Genomic DNA, 21,809 nt, shown 5'->3' with positions numbered 1-21,809 from the left:
ATATCTGAAAGTTAAAAAAAAAAAAAAAAAATCATTAGAATAATCAGCCCCAAATTTTTAATCATTCATTTGTCAAGCAATTTTTTTAAATACACAAATCTATTTGTGTTCATGAATTATCCTTAAGGAGTACAATCTAAAAGCATCCTAAGCCCAAATTCTGAATCATTCATTTATTACTCAATTTTTTTTTTCTTAAGAAACCCACAAAATCCAATTGAGTTTGTAAATTAAACTAGAAGGCTAGCTATAGAATCTAAAATCATCCTAATTCAACTAAAAAATTGATAGTTTCAATTTCATATACACTAATCAAATTAAAAAAAATAGAAAATATTTTGGCAAAGACTGTGCAAGAAAGGAGAAAATGCTGCAAATAAAGTGGCTTGGCGAAGGAGGTGGCCTAGTCGGAAGGAATTTTTTTATAGTTTTGGAGAAGAAGGGTTTTATTTAGGGATGGGAGAGATAAGAGAAAAGACAAAGAAATACTTGAATCAGAGGCATCACACTAGTTGCACAGGCACATGCAGACGAGCGGGGGAGAAGGGGAGAATGTGACGAGCGAAGGAGGCAAAGCAATGGGGACTGGACTCTTGCATTTCTTTTTTCTTTTTTTTTGGCTTTATTTCAGAAACAGATTATTACTGACTAGATAGAATGGGAGGGTTATTTACTACGTATTATAACTACGTCGTTTTAAAGTGTTAGGTAGAGAAATTTTGTAGAAAAACTTATATATATATATATGTATAAGTTTATATATGTAATTCAACCAACAATTTGTATGCATTGCAATATATTTGACAGAAGTGTAATTATGATCATATATTATATACATAGTGTTTTACCTCAAAGCTGCAGCTTGTACAAATGAATAAATCAAAAGCATATATAAATTAAGATGCATGAGGATGGAGGCTGTCCGCCGGTGCGGTGCCTGCATGGCCAACTGCAACTAAATTATATATCGACTGCTAATTCCTTCAAGTTGAAGATGCCGCTGTTTAGAGAAATATATATTACTAGATATGCATGCATGGGTGGATCATCTTCAGAGATGCAAACCTAGGTTCCGATCCAACTCCAAGGATACAATCTCAGTTCTATGTCACCAAGAAATTAAATCTGTCAATCAGCAAGCTTCTGTGATGCTAATTAACGACTGATATTTTTGAAAAAATCAATCTGGAGTTAAGCTGGCTAGATTACTCATTTCTGTTAGATGTACATGGAACTGCACTTGGTGATAATAGGAAACATACCATAAGGCACAAAACAAAGCAAGGAAAGCTGCAGTGAAGGTCACAATATCATGGATGCATTGGAAGAATTAAGCTTGGGAAAAAATGATCGCGACAACTTGCTCGCTCTCCCCCTAGGCTCCCGCCTATTAACCTTTTCAGGTGTAAGTAGTGGAAGCCTTTGAGGGAGAGAGAGCAAAGGCTGCCCCGGTAGGACTAGGCGCTGAATGGGAGCTCTCCCTTTTCATAGCAAGGCAAGACTTGTTACAACTCCCCCAAGGGCTTTTAGCCTGCCGCACTGCATGTCAATGAGACTTCAAATGGCTAGATTAGAAGCCCTTGAGGGAGAGGTAACAACCAATGCCTTGAAGTTCATTCACGAACTCAGACATCTATCGCTGTCTATGCTGCCTTGATTGTTCTTGATGAGGGGTAAGAGCCCTATTTATAGGTCGCAGAATGGCAGCAATTTGGGAAGAGAAGCGAGCCAGAAGGTGCCGTGGGACCTTCATATCTCTTTCAGTGGCAAAACCAGACTCTTTGATTCCTCCAAGGGCCCCTTAATCTAATCCTAGACACACAAGAATTTCGCTCTCGAAGACTTTGCAAGTCAGCCATAGTGAACAAAGGAATAAAGCAGCTTAGGCATCTCAGCCATATCCATAAACTATCACATTTCCCCCTTGTAAGAACAATTCCTGCCAGTTTGTTTCCAATCTCTACAAATCTGTCCCAACTTGGATCACGTGCTCAATATCCCTGTCCCACCATAATATTCGTATTATCGAATAAAAATGAAAAATTCTGTATACCAATCACACCTTTAAGCTCATCGCTAATCTTTCCTGATGCATTTCATCTTAGAACCTTGCTTTGTGAACAGTATAACAGATAATTCTACCAAACTATTCCGCTAGGGTTTGTCTCCAATTGTTTTAGGTGAAACATGTGCCTTTCCATTTGTGCTGCACAGAAGTCCTAGTACTTGAGTTGTGCCGCGTCTCACCCCTGACCTTTCCTGAAAGTAACTTAAACCTTTTTTAAGTGGAAATGAGGGAATAGGGGGTGTGGGAGGATTGGCATATAATGGAACTTTCTTAGCATTCTGTCCAAATCAAACCATATTATATGTATAAATACTATGTATCTTTTCCCACTTTGACATTGGGTTTATACCCATAACACCACTCCTACCTGCATCCACTAGAGAGTTAAGAAGGAAACAATGCTGAAAATCTTCTTTGTTGGGATGCTTGATTTTGGATAACCTGAGGTCCCCTCACTTTGGCTCAACAGTTGAGTCAATTATGGAAACAGAGTTTCAGGATAAGATTTGGTAAGTATAAAGCCAGAGATAGACAGAAATCTGAATAGATAATACACTATACTACAAAAAGATACCAAATCAAAGGGTAATATTGGACAGCTTGCTTGATTTTATACAGGGTCTGGAACCACTAGGCTGAAGCTATTCAAAAGCATCCACTATAGGAAGCGCCATGAACTAAGTTGGAGGCTGAAGTACTCCAGTTTGCCTCACATTGGCCAAAAAATTGAGAAGGAAAGAAATGCCAAATAAGAAACTGGAAATATAAAACTAGTGTTAATAAGAATTATATAACAATGTATCAATTCTTTATCTGGCTATGTGGGGTTGGCTATATGAATTCTAGCCCATTAGTCATTTATGAATGACTTTATCTTCTGTTATCCAGAAATATGATCAGGGATTTTTCAAAACTGGCAAGTCTCTTCGGGATGTGCTTCTAATGTTACTGCTAGTCTCATATTGTATTGGTGATCTTAATATGTAAAACTCAGTAGAGATCAAAGCTAACCTTGCATGGAAGGGAGCCAGCCAAATCATTACACTCATTCTTTAAGTTTCAACACCAAATAACAATTGCAAAAAGTTCATATATTTGTTATTGATAAGTTAATTATTGCTTAAAATTTTCTCCTATATAAGCTACTTAGAAGCAAAAACTAATTGATTTAATGATTTCTTTTCTTGCTACTTTTGAGAGATCAGAACAAGAACAATTGAGAAGAAGTAAGGTGTTTACCAGCCCCGAGAACATACTCAGCTTGCACATGTTTTGGGGGAGGGGTGTTTGAGCAATCAAAATTGTTCACTGTTAAACCGCTAATATTTTGCTAGAGGCATCATAATTTATTCTAATTATCATCATTATTTTCAATTCTTTAGGAGAAAACTTTCATGCCTTAGAAGATCATTTTCATCCTCCATACATCTAAACCTGTTTTGAGTTTAACCAAACTTATGGATACTGAAAAAGAACAAAATGCAGCACAGGACAACTCTAAATTGCCAAGATACTGAAAATAGCTTATGGATACAACCATATTTTCATTGCACATCAGAACACGCTTACAGATACAAGGGCCATACAAAATGTTATATTGTAGACACACCATGAATAAGTAAAAAATTTGATCCACTTCCATCAAAATAACAAAATGTAATATTTGCATATGATACTTGAGCTTGACTCATTCTTGCCCACTACTCTGTACCTATCTGAGGAAGAAAATCCAGTATGAATCACATTAGAGATGCACATCCAGGCAGCAAAGTGCAGTTTCCCTCCAAGAAGGATAGAGCACCACCCTCCGTGGCCTTTCACTGAATGTTCCCCAGCTGGACGTGGGGCATTGAAAATAACAAGTCAAATTCCCAGAACTTTCACCAGCGATCCCTAGGCCAACCATCGGGAAACACAGGGAGAAGCACCTTTTCTTCATCCTTTGTCTTGTTATCCACCCGCTCGGTTGATTGGCTAACTCCAGAGTACACACTTCCCCCATCCTCATCAAAGTCTGGGGGAATTTCATCATCCTCATCACTCCAGTCATCCTCGAATTCCTCCCCATCTTCATCATCATCAAAGTCATCACTTACTGCATCATCAATATCAGACCATTCTTCTCCATCCTCACCACCACTTCCATCTGCTGGCTCATCCGTTCCCTCTGCTCCATCTTCATTGGGTCCAGGAGCTGTCCTCCTTGCGAATCGTGGAACAGCAACAAGCGAACGGAGCTTCTCTTTGATGAGCAATAACCGATCCTTCTCAATCAATTGTGAGTCATGATATGCTTCCCTGAGGAAGACCGAATCCCTATCCCCTTTCAAAGAGACATAGAACATATCAGGATGCCTTATCAACATCCCCCTTAGCTGCTGTGAGAATCTAAACTCATCTCGAAAATGAGTGAGGTGGTCAACAAGAGTTCTCTTCTCAACAGTGAGGCTCAAGATTTCATGAACCACACCACAAGCATGTTCTTCATTCTCTAGAGTACCAGACTTCAATGCAGAGAAATCAGAGTAAGGCGATATACATGGCATGTCTCTACTCTAAATTGACAAATCCTTCTCATCTCACCTTTGGAAAGATTGAGACCCCTGGGTAGCTTCACTCTATTGAACTTCGGTGGTCTTTCAATTATCAAATCATTTGCGTCTAGCTCTCTAGTCCGGTTTTCTTCCTCTGCAAGCTCAGCTGAAGAAACAGAAAATTCAGGATCCCAGTCAGTAAGTTCCAGAGCTGGGCCTCGCCCGGTAATAACAACCTTAAAATATTGGGGGTACCCAATATTGTGTCCTGGAATTCTAAAGGAAGCCCAAAATCAGTCTTTAAATGGGCAATCTTCTCCAAAAGAATGCGCTTCTCTGACGACACATCAACAATTTTTGCAGCTTAACAACCAAAATATCCTCCATCTCATTCCTAATCCTCATCTCGTCCAAATAAAGCCTTTGGGCCTCAGGTGTCAATTTGAACTGAAGTGAGTACGCGACTTCTTCCACAATCTCAAAAACCGCTGGAAATTTTCTCAACAGGGCAATAAATCGCCGCCTTTTCTGGAGACCCAATGCTATCCTATACCTACCCAGGTCACGAAGTGCTATTATCCTATTGGGTTGACTCACTAGAATCTTCCTAATCTTCATGACCAATTTAACCTTCTTGCCCTCTGTATCACATTATCAAAAACACGTTCTTTTCTTCTTCTGACCGCAGCAGCTCTTATTCAACCAAACGGTACGCGGGCATTTCCTAGATTACCCGAAGGAACAATTTTGTCTTGCAAACCAAAGCTTTTACTCAGAAAGGGTGTTTTCTCCGAGTCTTCCCTTGACAGACCAATATAGGTTTTTGAAGAAAGCTTCGGTTTTGCAAGGATAGATGATTTGTACAAGATAAACAAGGGTAGAGAAGAAATAGACGGTGATGTTCTGGGCGGAGAGATGAACAATCTGGGCTCCAAAATTGTCTTATGGGATTATCTTGGAAAGAGATTATGCATGGATAGATAAAATGTGAGCTCAACCAAGATTTAACAGCTGCTTTTATGTAAGTAAAACAGCTGGATGTGTGTAACAAGCAGTCGAAAACGATACGGTTTACAAGGTTTTCTTGCGGCTGAGGATTGGGAGTCGAAGCTAACGGTTAGGGTTTATGCGCAAAAACCCTTGGGAAATTTGCAAAAATAGGACTTTCGGCACTAAACTTTGCAAAAATATGACAGTTTGAAAACTTTTGCAAACTAAAACTTTTGAATTTTTACTAAACAAAAATGCTCGCGCTTGTATTAGGCATAAGATACTATCTTATTTTTTCCCCGCACATTCTCACTCGCCATCAATTCCTCTGGCTCGTATTTCTTTCTCTCTCTCTATTGTCCCTGTTTCAACATCAATCCTTTTCATTAAAGCCATTGTTATTTACTTCGCTGATCATGTAGCTTTTCTCCATACCAGATATTTATTTATTTTCTTATCTTTGAAAAACTAATGGTCAATGTATGTTAAAAGTTTGACTGATATCAGAGTAGTTTATCATTTTTCTTGCGATTTTTTGAATAAAAAATAATGGGTTTGTAAATGAAACTGGCTCTCATTCTTTATCAAAAAGTTCGATTTAGTGAAAAGTATGCAATTCACTATAACGGTTCATATATTGCAACCGATAGGTTAAAACTTATATATTTCTCATGTTTATATCGGTTAATATATCGGTGTCGAACGAATATGTATGTACCGACAATTGTTTTGAAATGATATATCGATAGCATGTTATTAGTTGACACTATAAGAAAATAGCAATTTAGAGACGAATTTTTTATACGAATTTTTTTGTCTCAAATTAGAGATGAATTTTAAGACTAAACTATTTTGATACAGATTTAGAGACGAAAAAACTCTGTCTCAAATTTGAGATAAGAAAAAATTCGTCTCAAAATAGAGACGGATTTAGAAGCGGAAACAAATTAGTTTGAAATTAAAGACAGATTTAGAGATGGAAAAAATCCGTCTCTTTATTTTGAGAAGGATTTTTTTTCCGTCTCTAATTACATACAGATTTTTTTCTGCTTCTAAATCCGTCTCTAATTTGAGACGAAAAAAAATCTGTCTCAAATTTGAGAGAAGGATTTTTTTTTTTCTCAAAATTCGTCACTAATTTAAGATGGATTTAGAGACAAAAAAAAATCTATCTCTAATTAGAGATGGTAAAAAATCCATCTCTAATTTGAGATAGATTTTTTACCGTCTCTATTTTGAGACGGATTTTTGTTCGTCTCTAATTAGTAATTAAATATAATTATTTATTTAAAGTCTATTGAAGGTTTATTTAAATATATAAATAATAAAATAAAAAATATAATGAAAAATATATTAGAAAATGTAAACTAAATATAAAATTTTATAAAACACACACTCCATTTTAATTAGTAATATTAATAATATATACACTACATTTTAATTAGTAATACACTACACTTTAATATTATAAAACTCTATAAATAAAATATATACTAAACATACACTACATTTTAAATTTTAAGGACGTACAATGGGAGAATCAAGTATTAATAAATAATTAAATTAAAATTTAATCGATCTTAGACTTGTTCTGATAAACTAATTTGTCACAATATGTATGAAAATTCTGACAACATACTTATTGTGATGAAATGACACTACAATAAATATAATAGTTTAGACACGGATTTTTGAGACGAATTTTAAGATGAAATTTTTTGAGACAAATTTAGAGATGAAAGATACGGGAGAAAATCCTGATCTAAATAATAATAATAATAATAATATTTAAAAAAGATATATATATATATACATATATCTATATTAAAAAAAAAAGGCATGCGGATCGGGTCAGATCCGCCTACTAAAAGGAAAGGTCAACCTATGTCGATCGGGTTAGATATAAAAATAATGGGGTCGATGGTGGGTGTCAAAAGTTTCCCTACCAATTTTTCCCTCTCTCTCAATTTTCTCTCAATAACACCTTTCTAAATCACTGATTTATGCCATGTATATATTTAGTCGTCCGATCGTCGATCCGACAACGTTTTTATTATGAAAATGAACTCGATGTATAAATAGGTAAGTCTTTTAGTTTCATCAGCACATTTTTTCCAGTATATATCCATGATATATATACGTATATGTGGGATTTAGGTGTTTGGCCGAAAGTTTAAACATAGATCTACAAAGAGCCAACCGTTAGATTTTGTTAATTTTTGGGTATGTTGGTCGATGAGGGTAAGGGCATCGGATGCTTACTTCTGATCTTTGAAAACGGCCGGCTGCGGTGGCTTGCGACGACTGACAATGTTTCACTTCATTTTTTGAAACTTTCGTTGCACGTGCAAGCCCTCTTTTTAGAAGTTTGAGGGCTTATGTATGGTTTATTTAATTGTTTTGTCCTTTTTGTTTTGGTGAGTATGTTAGTAGGAGAATGATTGGTGTTGAAACTCAAAACACGAGCGTTTTCATAGAAATAATGACGCTTGCAACACACTATCAAATTTAAGTCGTAATTTAGATACTAACTCAAAATTAGATTCATAATTGTAAAAGTAAAATAATTTATTATTGAACTATTATAAAGTATATTAACTAATTTGAAAACTATTCATTTAATAAATGCACTTTGTTTAATATATTAATTCAATAATCAGCTTGTTTAGGATTTGAAAACTAAAAAAGATATTTTTTTATATATTTTGAATCGATATTAAATACATATAAATTAAACTTCATTAAACATTTTCCGTCCCTAATCTTATTTTTCTTATATTTTTTTATGTATTAAATTATTTTTGTGATATTTTTATTTAATATTTTTTTAAATACCAAAAAATAAAAAAAATGAAAAGTTAATTTTAGATCACTGAAAATGATTAGTCACCCGATACAAGTTATACATCAATAATTCAAGGATGCATGCAATCTGCCAGACGACAGATGAAAAATAATAGACGACTAACTTAGACAAGCACTTACACTCAGGCGACAGATTAGAACTATATAGTCAACCGATTTAATTCAAAAAATCTTAAGACATAGAAGCATATCATATTGTTAGTCAACAGATGATAAAGAGCTTGTCGACAGATAGAAGCATAATATATCAACTGGTCGATAAATACAGGCCATTAGCATTCTGTTAGTCACCTGATCAAAGAGCATTAGTCGACCGACAAAAGTCATATTAGCCCATCCGACATATTTGAATACTTAGACGACTAACACTCTCAACATCTTTAAAACTTAATTTGCCTTAACCCTAAAACACACTCAAAACATTTTTGGAACAACATTTTCTTGGCATATGCCCTCTAATTTCATTTGATGATTTAATCTTATTTTGAATATGAATCTCATCCGAAATTGATTTGAACTTTGAAATATATAAAGATATACACTTGACCAATAGATTAGGGAAAAGCTTAATTTTGTTTTTTATCATCAAAACCTTTAAACCAATATCAATATATCAATCTCCCCCTTTTTGATGATGACAAAACCTATTTAAAAAGAAAAACCAATCTCTTTTTTATTCTATTCTCCCCCTTTTTGTCATATTCAAAAAGGTGGTTTTTAGAATTTAACACAAAACTCCCCCTTAAGAAGACATACTCGAAAAAAGAAAAATGGGGAAAACTTAAAGCAAAAAACTCGAATTCTACATATCAATATACCAATTACTCAAACCATTGTCAAGAAGAAATAGCATACTTAGCTATTGAATATAGATACGACCAAAAACCAAACTAATATCAAAAATAACTTTTTGAGCAACAATAATCCATCTTTGAAGATTAATTACAAATCAAAGTTTAGATATATCCAACAAATGCCAGTTGAATATCAAAAAACTAGTAAGCTAGCCATTCATAACATGCATAGTATGTATGTCATTACAAAATAGATAGCAACATGAGGCTAAGTTTAAAATGTTTGATACAAATTTAAAGATCTAGAGTTAAGGAGATTAAGGACATGATGCAGGAGTAGTTGTTGAAGGACAGGACAAGCGTGTAACATCCCCTCTCCTTAAAACTGCCAAGGAGGAGGTGCTACTAGAAAAAAGATAAAATAAAACTCACCATGAAGCTAGAGTCTACAATTATAAATAACTTGACCAATCATAACTTAAACAACTTAACATGTTGTAACAAAACTCTGGTCTATTGAGAAGTTTAATATAAACTGAAACCTATAATCACTGAATAAGTAATTAATCAATTGAAAATATAAAATTCTCCTAAATGACAAGACACAAAATAACACCCAGACATCTTTCATTCTTAAGCGGCTACCCGTACACACTCTACTGTCCGACACTGTTAGGCCCCACGTCTGGAACTCCCCTACTAGGACCTAGAATGGTGAAGAATACAAGGTGAGCCATAAAGCTCAACAAGTCATAATCATGAAAGGAAACTGTCGCTGAATCACAGAACGTCGATACTCATGATGTACTAACTGTTCTTGTACTGAGGGATTAACAATCACTATAAGGTTTCATATATATGATGGAAATGCACATAAATTGTAAAATACAGGTACACAACTGCGGCCTTTAAGCCCATATAATCTGAAATACATACTTGCCTGAACTGACTCTTGCAACCACAAAAATTGTAAGCACATACTGTGGGCATTATGCCCCTAGCCCCCTAGTCGTTACCAAGTGAGCAACACAGAAACTGAACTGTAATTGAAACTTACAGGATCCCTATGGACTAAGCTGCCTCGCGCGCATGCTGCAATACAATACTCATATACATGCTCGTACACAATATGAAGTGCTCCACATAAAGTCATGCCTCATGTTCATACCAAAACGTATGCACGTAATATCAAACATGTAACATAATAATGTTAATCATGTCATATAATCATTATCAACATATTGGGATATAATGATTCTACTAGTTATGATTTATAGTATGATCACGTTAGATTTATCACATTTTGGTATGAAAATCCATTATTTGAGGGTATTTAATCTTTTAGTAAATAATATCTTAAATTAGGTTCACTGGAAGACTCATTCGGACTCAAGAAGAACCATCTAGATATAAGGAAAGACATCCAGATGTGAAAGAGACTCATTCGAATGCATTGGGCCTATATAACACGAGCTATTTGGATATGCTGAGAAATATGCGGATATGGAACAAGACATCCAGATATGATTCAGGTCATCTAGATGTCTCACTAAGGCATTCAGATGCTATAGGGACCATTCGAATATGAGATTCAACTTTAGGAGAGAAGCACCCGAATATGAAACAAGACATCCGGATATTAGCTTTGACCTATCCGGATGCATGAAGAAACCATCCGAATATCACGCACAAAAATATTTGGACCCATCCGGATATAACTCAAGGCATCCAGATATCACTCTCAATTTATTTTGTTCATATCTGGATATGATTCAAGGTATCCGGATATCACTCATAGAATACCTTGGACTCATTCAGATACGAATTAAATCATCCGAATATGACTCACAAAAGACTATAAAGCCATCCGGATTTCACCCACAAAGATCAAATAAGCCATCCGAATACGCATACAGGCCATTTGGATGCCCCAAGATCCATCCGAATATGCACATAGGTCATTCGGATGTCACTCACATAAAACTTTTCATCCATCCAGATGACTTCTAACCCATCCGGATATGAGGGCTCTTATCCGAATGTCTATTAATATATATCAAAAATACAAACGCTCACAAAAGACACAATCTGAAACATAACCTATCATTACTACACCATCCCGAAAGAAATCTTGAGAAAACAAATCCTAATCGGTATGAAACAATATCAAGGATGATTCAATGATCGTATTGGAAAGGATTGTTATAAGAAATCATGCATGACTTGCCAAGAACTCATTGGTACGCATATATGTATATATGTGTGTGTGTGTGTGTGTGTGTGTACTGACTGAAATTTGAGAATGATGAAAACATGAAACCTGTAAGGAAGGATTATAGGGAGAGATACTTGCCTTCAGGAACCTTGATTGACTCTACGATTTCAACGAGAATCTTCTATGCGAGACACTACTTGTAATACCCGGTATTACATGGTATTGAAAATAAATAATTTTTGGATTATTTTGTCAGGACCTCGGGTGGTCCGGAAAGCCCAAGGGTCAATCTCGAGAAATTAATTAATAAACTTTGTCAAATTGGCGGCTGGGAGTGCCTCGGGACTTGGATGTCCAGGGAAGAGGGCAAGAGATTGACGAGCGTCTCAAGATGAGATTAATGACGCTGGAAGCAGTCCGATCGGGAATAATTTTCGGAATAAATTCTATATAAGCTCGAGTGGGTGCCAATACTGAATAGGCGGAGGGGACCTCCTAAAAGCTAAGGGGACCCTAGGGGTGGTTTGGTTTTCTGAGTAAGGCAACCCTTAAGTGTTTTCGGGTCAAATTAAGGTCCCGTGCAGGCGCAGGGATGAAATTGGCTTTATCGAGTAAAAGTCAAATTATTAATTTTGGAGAATTAATGTTTTAGTTGCTTGTGGGAAATTAATTAAAATCTTGGGAGGGTCCAAGTGTAATTATAAAATCCCCCAAGTGCAATTATCAATTCTCTTAAGTGGAATTTTGAGAATTAGGAGGGTTTAATGTATAATAGGTGCATATATGTGTGTGCCGCGAGAGGAAACTTCCTTGAAGCTTCCTGGGAGTTTGCCTTTGTTATTTATAAATCAGAGAGGATCAAATGCGTAATGGTGTATATATATAAGTATACACGTGAGCTTGGAGGGCAAGCTAACTACAGTGCTTGGCCATTAAGAAATCTGATTTTCTCCTCTCATTTGAGGCTTGGCCGAGAGAAGAGAAATGGCAGCGAGAGAGAGAGGGAGCTCGGGGCTGGGCGTGCGATTGCAAGCGAGAGAGATCGCGAGTGAGAGCTTGCGAGAGAGAAATGCTGGCCGGATGTGCTAACCGAAGGCAGCAACCATGGCTACCGTTTGATGGCCGAAATAGAGAATGAGAGACAGAGAGAGAGGGAGCCTGGCCGAAGATCGTGAGAAGCCGAGAGAGAGAGAGCTTGTAGGAGAGAGTGAGAGAGAGATCAGGAGATGGAGAGATGGCCAGCTAAGAGGCTGCGTGATGCAGCGACGGCTATGGAAGCAGCAACGGCAGCGAGCAGAAGCGGCCATGGCGGATGTGGCTTCTGTCGATGCTCCGAACAGCAAGGAAGGAGGCATCAGCAACTCGGATGATGGCAATCGGCCGTGATCGTGGCGTCCAGCGATGACGCGGGTGCTGGCTTGGCTAATGTGGGTGGCTGGAATAGCCATGGCCGCCTTGCGCGCAGGTGGCTGCTCGCGGCGTGGGGGCAGCTTGAGGCGGTGGCGGCCGGTCAACGAGTGGCGTGGTTGCGTGAAGCAGCAGTTGGTGGCGAGCTGGTGGCAGCGGCGACCGGCGTGCGTAGCCGAGCTGCTGTGCGCGGGTGCTTGAGAAGAAGCCGAGTGTGCGCGAGAAATGGAGAAGGAATAAGACAGTGAACAGTGGAGGAAGAAAATAAAGAAAATAAAGGGAAAAGAAAATAAAGAAATATGGAAAATTCTGGAAAATAGGAGAAAATCCTGAAAAATTTCAGAAAATTTGGGAAAAGTCCCAGAAGCTCGAGAATGGGATTTCGGGCATGAGACGGCAGCTCGAGAAGCAACGTCAGCGTGGGCGTTTGGCCGATTTTTCCTTCCAAATTGAATGAGGTAATTAATTAATTCTTTTGAATTAATTGAAGTAAATTAATTTAATTATTCTCATTATGTGAGATAATGAATTAGGTAGTATTAGTTGGATTAAACCCTGTGTTGTGGTTATTTGAAATTTGTTAATGAATGATTTTGGTGATGTGCGGCGTAGTTGAGGGCATTGGTTTAATGCCGGAGGTTAATGGAGTTGGGATTTTGTGTGTGGTTGTATCTAGGTCCGACCGGGGAGACGGTGATCCTAGAAGAGCTCGGTGTTCGGGCTGGAGTTCGTGCTGAGGCAGAGTTGAGGCTTCGAGCCAGGTAAGGGACGACCCCATGTGGAGGTGGCCTTGCAAGTTGGTAAATGTGTTTGATAATGTTTTTATGTTGCATTGGCATGTAGTGGTTATATCTTGTGTGATGCAAGAACTAGTGGACTAATGGCCATATGGAGGACTAGTGTGGTGGGGGCTGATAGGTTGATGCCTCAAACCTTAGTGGGTTGTGAGGATGAGTGGACCTAGCCTCATTTGCATGCATCGGCATACATAAACTTGATTATATTCACATTTACATGCATTGCACCCTTATTGAGTCTTTATGACTCATGAGGTTTTACCTCATGTGTAGATGATGCAAGTCCGGATGCAAGCAGGGATGGTGCTGGGAGGCCGTTGTGGCAACTAGCTGAGTTACTCGAGTTATGTATTTTTAATATTGCTTGTATGTAGCCAGGGGGCATGGTGTATGTATACCCTTGTGAGTAAATGTCTGTGTTATTGAGCTTAAATGTATTTAATTGTTGTAATCATCATAGTGTGATAGATGATTGTGAGATTGCTTGTTGAATGTGGTATAGTCGATAAAGCCAAGTTTCGGACCGAGTCAAGATCAGCAAGGTATGTTCTCATAAATCCCCAATACTCAGCGAAGTATTTGTATGCTAGCTTTGTGCTTGGGTCACCTCTGGCTTGCTATGGGGTGAGTCGAAAAGAGGTGAAGCTCACTCGGGTTTCGGGTCTTGGTCAACTGGATTTTTCTTATTTGAGTTGGGACCGATTCCTGAGTGGAGCGAAGGTAAGGATGAAGCCTAGTTCCCACCTAGGGCGTTTCCTGTAGAAACATAGTCCGACCCTTCAGTTGTGGTTGTCGGGTGAGTAATCCGGTCGATTATTTACCAGTGGCGCCCGTAAGTGGGAGCGGGTCGTTACACTACTGCAACTTCTTGAGTTCTCTGTTTCTTCACGGCATGAGAAGAAATCTATGCACTATGAATATATATATATATATAGGAGCAACCCTAGAAGCCCATACCTCATTCCTCTTTTATAACTTGGAGACTTCCAACTCCTCCCCACGCATGAGTTTACCCAATACATAAATCCTCTAAATATTAATTAAGTTCTTAAATTACCTTCTTGCCCTTGATTATTTTCCACATTAACTAAATGCCATTAAAAGCTATTCTCACATTTAAAAAAATTCCTAAATTGCCACCTTGGCAAATTCTTTTAACTCAAAAATTAAATAAACAATTAAATCATTCTTGATAAATTCTAAGCCCTCTAACGAGTCATTACAAAGTGAGTAAGAACTACATCAAGGACTTCATTATGACGACGATGGAGCTCACAAAACTCCTCATGGACTTCTTCACATAATGCAAGAAATTCTGACTTCGTGTCAGCTAATTTGAGAACATCTTTAAAAGCCTGAGAGGACGGAGCAGAAGATGATGGAACATCAGTCTCTTGATCTGCTTTTCTTTTCTTATTACCCCTAACCCATTCACCATCCCGAATCTTGAAATCCATTCTAATAGCCAAAAATGCATTGATGTGCTCAGCTTGGCTAAGATACACACGTTTAGCTGTGCCCAAGTTGTCTACCTTCTTTACGAACAATGCACTCAATGCCATACCATATGGAAATGACCTATTTTTTCCTGAAAATGATTTAATCATTTGGTTGATAATTACTATACATAGGTTAGGTCATCGTTTTGCCATTATGCATTGCATCAACCATAAATCCACCCTAGTCACGGTTGAAAAACTTCCACGACGAGGGGTCAACACTTGACAACAAATGAGGAGCAAAATCCTAGTGTTTAAGGGCATTTCATTGGTGTCATTGATTTGGGTTTCTATAGAGTCATCTTCCATAACCTCACGACTAGCTTGAACAAGATTTTCGGTTAATTCAAAATTTTGGATGCACTATGTGGTCCATGTGTAATGGCATATGGAGGTAGGTGATTGCTAATAGGATCCATCAACCTTCGGCGTGAGGTGAACATCCTATGTGATCAGTGGTTGTCTTGATTGTAGAAACCCCGGGCCAGGGTACACTTAATTGGAAAGTGTTCCAATGTTGGAAAGAGTTTCAAATGTGTCATCTCAATCTCACCACATTGTTTTTAGCATAGTCATTGAGTTAGTGAGTTTGATTAGTCCATGACTTTCACTCAATCGGGATGATAATTGATGAAAGCATTATAGTACAAAGGAATCAAAAGCCCAAATAGGTTATATTCTGACGACTTCATTACTGGAAGGATCGCCCTGACATAATACTAGTTGTCACTAAGGGTCTTTCGGGGTACATCGAGAAGATGGAGAGATTCTCATTGTAGACCAAAATATTTGGTCAACATCGAAGAGTTTGACGTGTCTTGATTGCTACTTAGTAGTAAACCTAGAAGATCACATGCATATTAAGGTGTGATGGTTGACTAAGCAATTAAGGTTGAAATCATCATTAATAGTTAATGACGTTACCATTAAGAGTTAATGGATTAGGTTAAATGATTAATTAATAAGGAGTAATCGTCAAGAGTGTATGTCGTTAAGAGTTAACGAGAGCCTTTGTGTCATTATGAGATAATGAAAGTGCTATTAAGAATTAATACTGGGCCTAGATGTAATTTTTAAAAGTTTTGTATAAGGGGCCAAAATTATCGTCAACTTTGTGAAACTGGAAATTGTTTCTGTCTATCTCACTGGAGCGTGGACTAACTAGGCCACCCATGTTTTCGGGAGTCGGTTCGATCTAACCAAAATCAGTTCGGAAGCTGTTCAGGAGCCATTCGGAAGCAAGAAGTTGTTTCCACCAGAGGATTTCAGCCTCTACATCAACCTTCAAGAGTTGAAAGGTATACCTACTAAACCCCCTCTGGCATGGTTTAATTTTTGGTTAGAATATAGACATCGAAATGAGTCTTACAAGGAGATTTTGGTTTATGTTTCCACTACCATTTTATTGGTTTTTTGAAAAAGTTTTGCAAAACCAGCTAAACCCTTGCATTGATACTCCAATAGTTGGTGTTTCTCATCAGTGATATCAGAGCCTCAGCTTGTTTCCATGTCCTATGTAGTTGTTAGTGCAATGTGTATGAGTTTTGGGTTAAGAAAAAAAGCAGAATGCTTTGTTTTGTAGTTGCAGCTTATGCCAGTCAACAGTTTTCTACCATCTGTCGACAGTTCTAGTCTTTTACCTTGGTGAACTGTCAATAGTATGGAAGAGGTGCTCCACCACTCACCTTGCAACACAAAAACTCATTTATCAAAATAGGGGTGAGGCGTTTATACTCGCTAATGTACGTGTGGCATAATTTAGTTTTCTATATCAGTCTAGGTCAATTCACTGGGAGATTATTTATGGAAGAAAATGAACATACCAAAACATTTGGTTGAGCAGAATATGTTGAAATAAGCTGAATTCGAGAAAAGAACTAAATTGATGTTCAATGTAAGTAATCTTGGGTCAATACAATTTCAGTACCAATCTTGTAACATCCAGCATCGAGCAATAGGAATGATCAAAATAACTTACCCTAGTGAGCCTATGCAAACTTTTCAGGGGTCATCCATCTTTAAGCTTCCCTAGCTTAAGCACGCTTAACCCGGGAGTTCTTTGCCTACATTCAACCTAAAACGTATCCAGCAGGTGTTGTTTCATTCCTTACTTATCCTTAATATATATTACCATTCTCTGGACTCTTGGGGTATTACATTCTCCTCCCCTTAAGCACATGACGTCCTCGTCATGTGACCTTACAATTGGTCCCAGATCTTCTCCGCTTTGGACGCTACCATTCTAGAAGTGTTAGTGTAGGTGCTCTAGACCCAATCAGATTGGGCATGTTGTACACTGACAATTGTAATCATGTTTATTATTTAAATAAGGAGTTGTTCAAATTCACAAAAAGTCATTCTATTAGTTTCTTGTTATTATTGTAATAACCGAATGAAACTAGATAGAAGTCCATATGATGTATACTGTGATTAATCTATAAAGATGTGAGATGATGCATCACAGTTTCTAGACATCATTAAATGTCTCAAGTAGTAACAATGTCAAGAATGGACATTGACAATTGCGGTAAGACTTGTATGTGCTATGTTTTTGCTATGTGATAGCAATGGGGGTCTCACACCCATAGACATGGGGATGCCTAGGCAAGTACATAGGTGACCAATGTTGGAGAACATGCTGGACATGACTCGCCATGAGAATCCATTTTGGTTATATGTTGATGGAATTCTCATACGAGATGGGTGTAACTAATCCTTGGACCTGAGGTTGTCACGGTCATCTCATAAGAAGACCGATATGCTTTGACATTGTTTCGATAGGCCTAGACAAAGGCTGCACGTGGGCGATCGTTGGGTATATCGTGAGGCTTATGAAAATGGGTGTATAACCAAGATGGGACTTGTTTATCCCTTGATAGAGGATGATGTATCTAAGGCACCTTTGGTGGATATTCACTTTAAATCCATGGCCATGGTGAAAGAGATCAATAAGGAGTTATTGATTCACTTTCTATTAAGTGAAGATATTCGAATGACCGAAGAAAAACTTATGTGATCATGATCAAGCAACACATCGCTAACTTGAGATCACATAGGATACATTGACTAGAGGATCGTATTACACGGTAACTATGCTCGTGAAAGGTTATTTGCGGATTATGAATCCTTTTGAATAATTGGGTAGGCATGATGCCTTGCTAGAGGCCAATCTCGTCTTATGTGTTTGTACCGACACATTACCAACATATTCGGAAGCCTAATGAGTCATACGCAATAAGCACGGTCCCTGGCTTAAACCAGGAGAGTGAACGTATGGTTAAGTGGGACACTTCGGCAAGAAGTTGTGCCGTTGTAGGTTTTCACGAAAAAAGAACAAATAGACATAATGACGTTGATATGACGAGGAGTCGTCATAATGGAAAGAGTTTTCTAAAATGACAATTGATTAAATTAAGAAAGAGTTTCTAATTTAATAATTTTCTATTTGTTGGAGTGGCAAATAGGAAATAAAATATATTTGGGTTTAAGTTAATATTTGGACTAAGTTAGATTTGGGCCAAATATTAAATTAAATATTATATTTGGACTAAATTGGATTTAGGCCAAATATTAAAATAAATATTATATTTGGACTAAATTAGATTTGGGCCAAATATTAAATATTATATTTGGACCAAATTAGATTTGGGCTAAATATTAAATATTATATTTGGGCTTGAATTAGATTTGGGCCAAAATATTTTATTTAAACCTATAAAAGGATTTGGGCCATTTAATTATATTTCTAGTTGGACTAGAATAAGCCCACTTAAAATTCTAATTAAATTAGAATTAATAGTCTAGCCCAATCCATTAGGGTTTTAGAAACCCTAGGATTTTTCTCTATAAATATCCCTTTATGGGTTGCCCAAATAAGAGAGAGAAAAAGAGAGAATTTTTGGTGTCATTTTTCAAAAGTTGAAAAACGTATTGCAATTCCCCGTTTCTTTTTTGCATCGATTTGAAACGTGGGCGTTCTTTTTCGTCCAGACACAAGCCGCGCAAAGGAGAAGGAGCTAGCACTCCTATTTCGCTCTCCTTGCCAATAGATGCGTGCCGCGTATCACGAGTTAGAGGCTGGACGCTTGGACGGCTCGAATCCGCGAATGACTCGATAATCTAAAGGTTATATTTATTTATTTGTATGTGAATTATTTGATTTCGACGTTGATCCAATCGCCGGGTGATAGCGCCCATATTTTATATTATTTATCCCTCTTATTTCATCTTCACTACACTCTATTTAAGTTATTTCATTTGTCTTGTGTTTATTTTATTAGGCTTCACACTATTTTTATTCTTATTTGGCAGATTTGGGCCGCAAATTTGAGCTATTTCGATAGAGGCGCAAGTGGGCTTCGCAAAGTGGACGGACATCGAGTTTGAAAGAGGCAACCATACTTCATTATGGGTTATGGGCGAATTTAGAATTCATTGGGCTTTTTTAATTAATTAAATTATGGGCCATATGTAATAAACAATCCCTAAGCCCATTTAGCCTAGGTTTTGCTTTTCCAAAACCCTATAAATAAGAGCTAGCAAAGAGGCAATTGTGTGGCCGATTTTGGAGGATTTTCACCGCTTCTATGGAAGGCTAATTTGCTTGTAATCTGCTACATCCCATACCCCTTGCCCGGTTTGAGTCTCGGTCATGTAGTCGAATCCGGTTTGGAACTCGATTTTCATGTTCTTATTGATTTCGTTTCTTTTCCTTCTATAATTTTATGTATGTTTCTTTTACGCAGTTGTGTGAATGCATGCATGATCTTTGGATAGGTTTAATTGACGTACTCGGTTGAGGCTTTGATTAGAAAGAAACGACATATTATTGCATGAGCGATTACTCATTTTGATTTAATCTTTTACGGTTGTAGAAGAGTAGAATCAATCCAAACAAAATATTTTCATAAGCGAGACGGGGATTACCTAGGTAAGGAGGTAGGGTTTGTAGCGGATTACGTTTTAGTTGGTCGAGAATCCATTTTTGTTTCTTTGTTTCATTCTTGAGCGTTTTTGAGTTCGGTTTTCAACAAACCCCCCCATTTAATCTTGTTTTGACAGTCATTGACAGTTCGTTGGGAGACGACCTGGGGAGCATCCTAGCTGCAAACCAGTCCTAATACATACATTAATCTGATCGGCTCGCCAGCCGCGATCACCAGGATCGGGGTAAGTTCAAAAATTTTTGAACTACGTTGTTTGCCCCGTATCGATCTTACTTTACTTTCAAGAAGCCTACTATAACGCCCCACTTTCTCAGGCGTGTTATAAGTTAGGACAATTCTGGGATAATAATTTTTTTTTTCAAAACCAATGCTAAACCATATCATTCCTCATATCCATCCCAAAATTTTTCATACGTCTATCTCGAAAGAGAATTATCATAAACATCAAATGCAAAAGTTAAGAATCGAACCTAATATTACAGTCATCATAGTTCAGATAATACATCATTGTCTTTCAAAATGTTCAAAATGTTAAGTAGCAGAAACTTAAATACATCAATTTCAATATCATAATCATAGATCATCGTGCACTTGCTAAGTGCCGTCACATGCATCTTCCGTATCTGCTTCTGCTATAACATATGGAACATTTGAATATTCTAGGGGCAAAGCCCAAGTTAGATGATGAATCATCTAAGTAAGGGAACAATATACATATTTCGTGCATGGATGCAAAATGTCATTTTTCATTTCATTTCGGTTTAAGCTGGTCGTACCTTAATACTACTCTCCATTTTTACAGCCTTCTTACCAGGCCGAGGTGTATGGGTCTACCCTTGGAAGAGCAGTGGTCCTAGCCCGTACTCTCAAGCCCTTATGCAAATGCATGATCAATAATAACATCATGTATATATGCATATTTCATCATCAATACACGTAAATGAAATCTACATGACATACTCACATCAAGGCATGACAACATGATAAGCCATATACTTAGAATCGAGTTTTGGGTAGAACCACTTACTGTCACAATCATTTAAACTAAATACAGGCTTTTGGGTAGGACCACTCACCTTCAGATAAAACTCGAATTTCCTCGAAAGATGCGTACGATCTCAAATTATGTGCCAAGCCTCGAAAATCGCACCAACACCCAATCTTAGGCCCTAAGGCACCCTAAACACCATATTCAATCAATAAATATCAACACTAATTTTTCTCATATTTTCTTCGCATTTTTCTTTATTTTCGTCCTATTTTTCACCAAGAAAAATCTAAAATAAATACTTATATCAACATTTTCCCAAATATTTTTCATAACAAATCCTAAAATATTTTTCTTGAAATTCTAAAAAAAATTCAGAAAAAAACCTGCTAGCACGCTCTCTCACAGGCCTAATGAGTGGACTGCGAGTGGGAGACGACGCGTGAGCCTCGAGCTCCGGTCTTCTTCTCTGGCGACGGCACACCAGAGTTGCTAGATTTTTTCTCCTTGATAATCCTCTCCCTTAGTCAATCTGAATGGAGCGATTGGATTATCAAAATGAGCACCGGAGATGCCTTAACCGACCAATCGAAGTCTCGGCCAGAGCTCCTCAAAACCTCACTAAAACTATATGAAATCTCAACATTTTTTCTATAAAGGATCCTCACTAACATGAGATTAAAAGCCCTCTATTACTTGCTCTCGA

At 37.4% G+C, this 21,809-nt stretch overlaps 1 long non-coding RNA gene and 1 pseudogene across 2 annotated transcripts; one reads left to right on the top strand and one right to left on the bottom strand.

Annotated features, from left to right (window-relative positions):
• Positions 1-3,581: 3,581 nt before the first annotated feature.
• LOC127790979 (protein WHAT'S THIS FACTOR 1 homolog, chloroplastic-like) lies at positions 3,582-5,549 on the bottom strand (annotated as a pseudogene).
• A 6,837-nt stretch (positions 5,550-12,386) lies between these two features.
• LOC127789835 (uncharacterized) lies at positions 12,387-19,880 on the top strand. 2 transcript variants are annotated; one of them, XR_008020667.1, is made up of 3 exons: positions 12,387-13,331; positions 13,550-13,634; positions 19,481-19,880. It is a non-coding gene; the product is annotated as an uncharacterized LOC127789835 (long non-coding RNA). The 2 variants fall into 2 exon arrangements; XR_008020668.1 differs by lacking the exon at positions 19,481-19,880 and adding an exon at positions 13,944-14,069.
• Positions 19,881-21,809: the final 1,929 nt, after the last annotated feature.

This window comes from Diospyros lotus, chromosome 14, assembly GCF_014633365.1.
Source record: "Diospyros lotus cultivar Yz01 chromosome 14, ASM1463336v1, whole genome shotgun sequence".
Classification (NCBI taxonomy): domain Eukaryota; kingdom Viridiplantae; phylum Streptophyta; class Magnoliopsida; order Ericales; family Ebenaceae; genus Diospyros; species Diospyros lotus.
This window is presented reverse-complemented; position numbering and strand designations above follow the sequence as displayed.